General features: G+C 37.4%; 1 pseudogene; it reads right to left on the minus strand.

The window, feature by feature from the left end:
• Nucleotides 1-722: 722 nt before the first annotated feature.
• On the minus strand, nt 723-1,382 carry LOC109677775 (mortality factor 4-like protein 1 pseudogene; annotated as a pseudogene).
• Between the last annotated feature and the right edge of the window lie 6,442 nt (nt 1,383-7,824).

Consider the following 7,824-nt stretch of genomic DNA (forward strand, 5'->3'; position numbering starts at 1 on the left):
GCAAGAGTAGGGATCAAGTCACAGTCATGAAAAAATGGCATCGTGCTCCAATGAGAATTTTCCTTCTCTTCTCGTCTATTCTACTCTTTTTTTTTAATTTAAAGAAAAATTTTGTTGATGTCTGAAAAACAATTCCTAGAAGATTGTTCTTCCAGAATACCATAGCTACACAATCAATACAGGTTAAGACGTGCATTAAACACAAATATAAAAACCATGAAACAAGCCATCATTCTTCAATTTGAGCAAAGATAAAATGCCTAAGGAACAACATGGATGACTTGCAAAGGATGGGCTCTTTAGTTTAAGCACTATAAAAAAAGAAAAGAAAAAAAGCACAAATGGATGAGTGTGTGTTCAGTTACATGCGCTGAATTGAACCTTTGGTACTAGGAATCAGCATTTTGTCATATAGCATTAACACGTATTATAAAAGCGCCTAGTGTCAAAGGAATAGAGCCACCAGTGTTAAAAAGCAGTTTTGTCAACTAGGCAATAAAACATTCTACAGCATGTCTTGCTCTGTTGTCCGTCACTAAATACACTGGTAACAACTTTGAAATGAAAAATAAGAAAAAAAAAGGAGCAGTTAATCCCTTTTAATTTCTGTTTAAAATCAAACAAAACAAACATCAATTCTGTTATACACTAACATCTTCAAAGTACATCATCTGCACAAGAGAAGGACTAAGAACAAAACTGTTTACAGAGTGACAGCGCTCTCACATGGCTTTCTGATGGTACTCGGATGGAGACACTTTGTAATAGCTGGCACTGAACAAAGTTGCAGAATTGCTTGCCAGGTACTTGAGGAAATCGGGAAGGTAATTCAGTAACAAAGCAAGGTTCTTCTCATCCAATGGTATATAGGCCAACATTGCTCCAATTTATACGAATAATCTCAGTAGATGTGGCTCTCCCTGCACCTGAGACATGGTGCTTGTGGTGATGGGCGAGTGTTTTAGTGTACTGTTGTCTCAAATTTGTAGGGCAGCTGAGCACCCAGCATTACACTGAAGTATTCTTTGACTCGGCCACAACTTCATTAACAGAATACTCCTAATTATTGGTGTTTCCTAGAGATTCTTGTAATTCGAATAATCCTCTAGAATGGAATCCACATTCTTCTTGGCAGGAAGATAAAAGAGCTGTTTTTGTGGGGTAATTAAGTCCCAGTCATCAACAAGCCATGATTTTACCTCTTTAGGAATCTTTAACTTCAACTCTGTTAATAAATGTTTCTTCGTTCTCCTTGGTACTGCCACCATCGCTATTTCCTGGTGTTTTCTGTTTGTTCTTTTCTGTTCTCATTTCAACACTTTTCTTTGCAGGCCAGACGTTTTCTTTCCTGAAGCAGTCCCTCTCATCTTCCCCTCTGCTTATTGTTCTTGATTGGCCTTTTGAAATTCTGGCTGATTCTGCAGATTGGTGTCCACATATTTCATCACTCTGCTCTCCCAATTTTTATTTCAACCACTCCTGGAATTGAGGCTTCAGGTCCTGCTTGGGTGCCACTTATAAGTGATTCGCTGCCTCCTCCTCCCACCACCCTGACCTCCGCCCCCTACTCTCTACTCCACCCATCTGCTCCTCAGAGGCATCAGGTGCAGCCAGATCTACAGCTACATTTTGCCTATTCTACTCTTGAGAATTTAGGGTTGAGGACACATAGAAAGAAAGTCTAAGACAGGCTTTGAACTGAACTGAATATGAGAACACAATCTTGATGTTACATAAAAGGTCACTGAATTGGATTAAGACACTTCAAAAAAGTCCTACTAGTTATTCTGTTAAGGAAAATCATGTAGGGTGGGGGAGGGAGGCAGGGGGGAGAAATGACCCAAACAATGTGCACACATGTGAATAAATGAATAATAATAAAAAGTGATACCTGTTGAAACTATTCCAGGAATTGATGGGGGAGGGGGATAAAGGAGATCAATGAAGGGGTGAATTCAAGTATGATATATTTGATACATTGTAAGAACCTTTGTAAATGCCACAATGTACCCCCACCAAGCACAACAATAAAAGAAAAAAATAAATATATTTAAAAAAAAAGAAAAATCATTTTAAGTGAATTAAGCCAGGCTCAAAAGGACCAAGGTCACTTGTTTTCCCTCATATACTCAAGCTAGACCTAAAAGACAAATGTATACATAAATACATATATGATCATATCTATGCAGATATATATGTATATATATACATATATATAGAGAGAGAGACTATGATTCTAATAGTGGTCTGCCTCAGGAAACTATGTGGAGGTGAGAGAGGAAAAGAGAATGATAGTGAGTGAATAATATTGAAACAATGCATCTGTGTATGAAGACGGTGTGATGTAATGTACTGAAAGCTATTGAATAATAGGGGAGTAAGGTGATAGGGTAAGTTACAGAGGGGTTAATTTGACTAAGATATCATGTATACATGTGTGAAATACTAAGATGAAACCCCCTTGAACAAACAATATACACCTTAAAAAATGAAGGACAGAGAGGTAAAACAGGTCTTGCTAGGGGAGGATACAAGTGTGGGGGGGAGTAAACAGAGAGAGTGAATTGATGGTAATTTGTGTACATGGAAAAAATTGAACAATGAAACCTGTTAAAATTGTTCTAAAAGGGCGGGAGGGAAAGGGGATTGGGGAGAATGATGGACAAATTGCAAACCCATATGTAAATGTCACAATGAAACCAAATGTCACAATGAAACCCCCTGTACAACTAATATATGCTAATAAAAAATTTAAAAAGAAATTGGGACTCAGGAGCTAAGGTAAGAAAAAACATATATAGAATCATGAATTACTATCACTTTAAACATATATGTTAGTGAATTATTTTAACGGTTAATCAGTGTAACTGTATTTATAAATTCTTTTGCCTTGTGTTGTACTTTTCTTCTAATCACTTCATCTGGCTGCTGGGGGCCATTTGAGTAGAAAAGTGATAATCTATTAAATGTACAAATTTTACAGACCTGAATCTAAAATAGCCCGGTGAAGGCAACTCCAAGTATTTCCACAAGAGAATAATCTTTCTCAGTGATTCTCTGGATCTTAACCAAGAATGAGATAAATCCAAACACATAGCTCTTGACAGCAGTAGCTGAGAAATGGTTGTTTGAAAGATGTAATCTCTATGACAACCTTACACTTACAGAGAGGACTTTTCTATTACATCAATGGTACAAATGTATACCCTTGTCAGATGATATTATGGCTTTTCATGCTAATTTTTTGTTTTTAATTTGTGCAAATAATGATGTAAAAAGCTGAAACTAAAACAACCAGTCCTACCTATACCAGGCCTCTGCTGCATCAGTACCTTTTGGCTATGGTCTGTATAAGGTTAATTAGAAGGTGCTTATGAAAACTCAGCAAAACTCAGTTATTGAGATGGTCATGTATGACTCATGAATCATAGCATCAGAGAGCAGGAGCACTCTTACAGATTTTTCTAGTCTCTGCATCACCTCCTAGTTTTATAGATGATGAACCCAATATTAGGAAAAATATTATTACTTTGCTAAGATGTCAACTCACAGGTGGTATAACAGAAAGGAGAATGTAAGTCTTGCAAAGCTATTCTTGGACTTGCCAGCAATATATTTCTATTTTGATTTGATTCCACTGTAAACATAATCCTCTGTGAAGATGTATTATAAATACAGAAGCTTTGCTTCTGAGACTGGAGGACTTGGAAACAAAGCTGGATGCTCCACTCATTAGCCATGTAAATGGACAAGTAGCTTAACTTTTACAGCCTAATTTGTGTAATGGCAAAAAATGAATGGTATCTGCCCTTTAGAGTTGTTGTTAAGGTACAATGATTTGTCCATTTAAAGCCCTTAAAACTATGCAGTACGACTCAATAATGCTATCTATTCATATATATAAGAACATGTACTTGTGAAAGCATCATCTCATGAAACAACCCCAGGAAGACATTGAGGAACCAGCATGTTTGTGTTTGTATTTCTAATTTGTGTGGATAAAGATGTAATATTTATTGGAAATGGGCAGAGATGTAATATTACTGGGAAAAACTAACCCAGCTCACTAACTTTGGATCTCACTCCTTGCTCTCTTGGCAATTTTTTCTTTCCTATTTTTTTTAAGCTTTAAAGAATAAGAGAAACATTAAAAGCAGCAAATAGAAGTTTTCTAGCTCCTTTACTAGACACTATGAAAATATAGAAAGAGTGACCTAGATTCAAGCATCCCATAGAGGTCTCAGAATTCCAGATGCAAATCCTTTTTCCTTGATTATCCCTGTTCCTACCCTGAGTCACTCAGCTGGGGAATTCCTATTTGCAAACCCCAATGTATTATCATGGGATGAATCCTGGGAACCCAGACATAGCATGCAGCATCTGGGAATCGTGGAAAACTCTTCAGTTAGCTTCCCCAGTTATCTGGAAATGAGAAACATCTGTTACCATCTTTTCAGTGATAGGGTATTTGACGGGTTTATTTTTCTGCTCTGCTTTGGATATGCTTAACTCAGCAAAATATTTTCCATAATGAAGTCATCACAAATAAGGTATGATAAACTCCTGAACTTGAGGTGTTATCAATCATAAAAGTACTAAACAACAACTGAACTATAATCATCTCCCATGATTGAAAATTCTGGTGATTATATTCTGCTCTCTGAAGAATAACACCCAAGAAACAAGCTATCTGTGTTAGTGGTTTAAACTCGACTGGAAGAAATAAAAAATGCAGTGAAACAGGTGCAGGGATGTTAGAATCACTGAAGCATTGATGTAACTGTCTCAAGCCCTATAAAATAGTAGCATTTGGCAGGTCTATATATGAAATGAGGTTAAGTTTGCCAGAAAAGTAAAGTAATACTACTGGTAAGTTAGAAAATCATATCCTATCAGAATTTCCCTGCATTCCATCCAAAATTTCTACAAACACTTGGTAATAGGCTGATTCATCACATATAAATTCCATTCTAAAAAAAATTTAAAAAGAAACTATAACTTTCCCACTATTTCTCTGTAGAAAAGCAAAGGGAAATAGTGAGGATACCTTTGCCAATTTCTTGCTCACAAATGAATATGCCATTTTGGCTTAGAGATATTACTTCTCCTCATACCCCCTCCTCAATTATGCTAGTAGTGTGGAAATAAAGGAAGTACCTAAAATGATTTAAACCTAATTACAAGATATTCTTTCTTGTGAATGAAATGGTTTTGGTTAAATTATGCAAATATATGTAGAAGAGTTTACCTGGTTACAAAATGACATTCATCTGAATTTCAAACTCAAGTACCATCTTACCCATTGAAGCAGTTAACTGACTTGCAATAAGTTTATGGCTGCAACTCAGATGGATGGCTTTAATCAGGCCTTAAATTACGTGGATTCATAGATCATAAAATCTAGAATATTTTTTCCTTATGGGTGTGGGGAGAGAACAGGCTGGGAAACAAGCTCTTGGATGAAGCACTGGGAAGATTTTTCTTTAACCATTAAAGATCTGTTTATACTCTGCAATGACCTGCTTGGACTGCACTTTAGCTAAATAAAATGATGACTGGTCTTTGTTTAGAGCTGAGAGATTCCTGTGGCTGTGGCGTCTGGGGACTAACCTTCAACTCCCAGAGATCATTTTAGCTCTCGCTTTACTTTCCCTTACCCATACAACTTTGTAATGACTTCACTTCCATTTCAACAAAATCAGCAATGAATGCTCTAGAAATATTGTTTGGGAGTGTGAATTGTTATATGAGAAAACTGTAATGCAGGAAGTTATTTGCTTATCTAGTGACCAAATAAATAAATAAGTAAAATAAGTGCATTAAACATGTTAAGGACAAATTGGTTCACACTAGTGCCCAGAGAAAATCAATCTGCAACAACATGAAACATCTCACTTTAAGTTAAGAAGATGGAGAAGATGGGAGAGGTTATACCCTGGGAGCAACAACATAAGTTGCCAACTATTGGTTCCTATAAAACAACTTACTCCACCGGGTAGATTACAAATTCCAGTAAGCAACTACCAGGGAGCAGCTACACAAACCCTCTTCTGCACGTGGTCCTACCATGATGTCATTTGCCATAATGAGATGGAGCCAGGGACCCTCGTCACAACCAGTGCTGTTTGTACTTTTAACCTCCAGAACTGTGAGCTAAGTAAGCCCAACTAGAGACATTTCATTATAGTGACATAAAGCAGATAGATACAGCCCCAACATGTTCACATGCCTGTGGAACTGACACAAAGCTACTTGTCTATGATTGGTCACAACTAGTGAGGGATGAGGGTTGCTGGGGGTAGAAGGTGATAGAGAGAAGACAATGGCTCCATCTTTGTTACAGAGCAGAGCTCTTTGAGAGGTTACTTGTCCTTCTGACATTTTATTCCCTCCACTTTTATTCTCCTGATAGAGTTAGGAAAAAGAATTAAAATAAACACCTTATGTGTCAAATATATCTGTCTGTTGGCTAGGGACAAAAGTAGGGCTATGAACAAAGGTATTTTGTATTCTGTGCCATGAGCAAGCAAGTCAGACTTTGATAGTCACACCAGAGACAATTTCCCCATTGTTAAGCACTGCATAATGGTACGCCTGAAAAATGTTTTTAGGAGAAATCAGGATCTTTTGCAATAGTACTTAAGTTCTTTGGCTCATGCCTGTAATGCTAACTACTCAGGAGGCAGAGATCAGAAGGATCAAGGTTCGAAGCCAGCAAATAATTCACGAGACCCTATCTTGAAAAAACCATCACAAAAAAGGGCTGCGGAGTGGCTCAAGGTGTAGGCCCTGAGTTCAAACCCCAGTACCACAAAAAACAAACAAACAACAACAACAACAAAAAAGCATGCAGTGGTCACTTTGGAAATCACTGTTTAAATAAAGTTAAAGGGTTTTATTTTCTGTAGGAATTCTCACACCCTTTAAGGTATCATTATTTGTCTGTCTGGCTCTAAACAGTATTGTCAGACAGAGAAAGGAAAGACATTAGAGAGGAAAGGAGAGAAAGAATGGCTTTAGGGAGGCAATGAGGCACATCTACAGAATATAATCACAGGTATTATGATTCTCCACTGACAGAGGAGGATAAATAAATACCACTGCCTTTAAGCATTAGTTATGTTTTAATAATGACTACTAGCATCTCACAGAGTTCAGGAAATGGACATAGAGGGTACAGCCCTGGTGTCAAATTTCATAGGTCTAGATATTGTGTAAATGAGTTCACTTCTACTAGCCTCAATTTTCACAGGCACAAAACAACTAATATCTTGCCCCTGGATAATCAAAAGAATTGCATGCAATTATGCATGCAGAGTTTAACACAAAAAATGATTTATTTTTGTTTATTTCTTCCTCTTCTGGGCCTTCACTCTCTCCCCAATCTGTCAGTAAAAGTGCACCAGACAGGAATGAGAGCCACTCTCCCGCCACAACCTAGATAACCCTCCTCACGGAAAGAGTTAGTGTCTGCCTTTTACATAGCTCTGTCATTCATTTCCTTTATCCATTCAGCCAGCAGCCAGCATCTTCTTAGGAGGCATCTAGTACTAATCAGGCACTAGGGATAAAGATAGACACAGCTTCATTCTTTGATTGAGCTCACTGTTTGGCAGTGAGAAATCCATTTAAACATTCAATAGTGGTTAAGAATGATAGCATATCTAAGGGGGAAAATTAAGGGTGTTAATTGTGAGGCCAGGAATCCAGGGGAGGAAGTAGAGATTTGGGACACATCTATTCATTCTCTGATACACCATGAGGAGATCAGCATAAGAACCACATCCACAGTGAAATAAGAAAGTCTAGAGTGAAGAAATGAGT

The sequence above is a fragment of the Castor canadensis genome, chromosome 3, assembly GCF_047511655.1.
Source record: "Castor canadensis chromosome 3, mCasCan1.hap1v2, whole genome shotgun sequence".
NCBI lineage: Eukaryota > Metazoa > Chordata > Mammalia > Rodentia > Castoridae > Castor > Castor canadensis.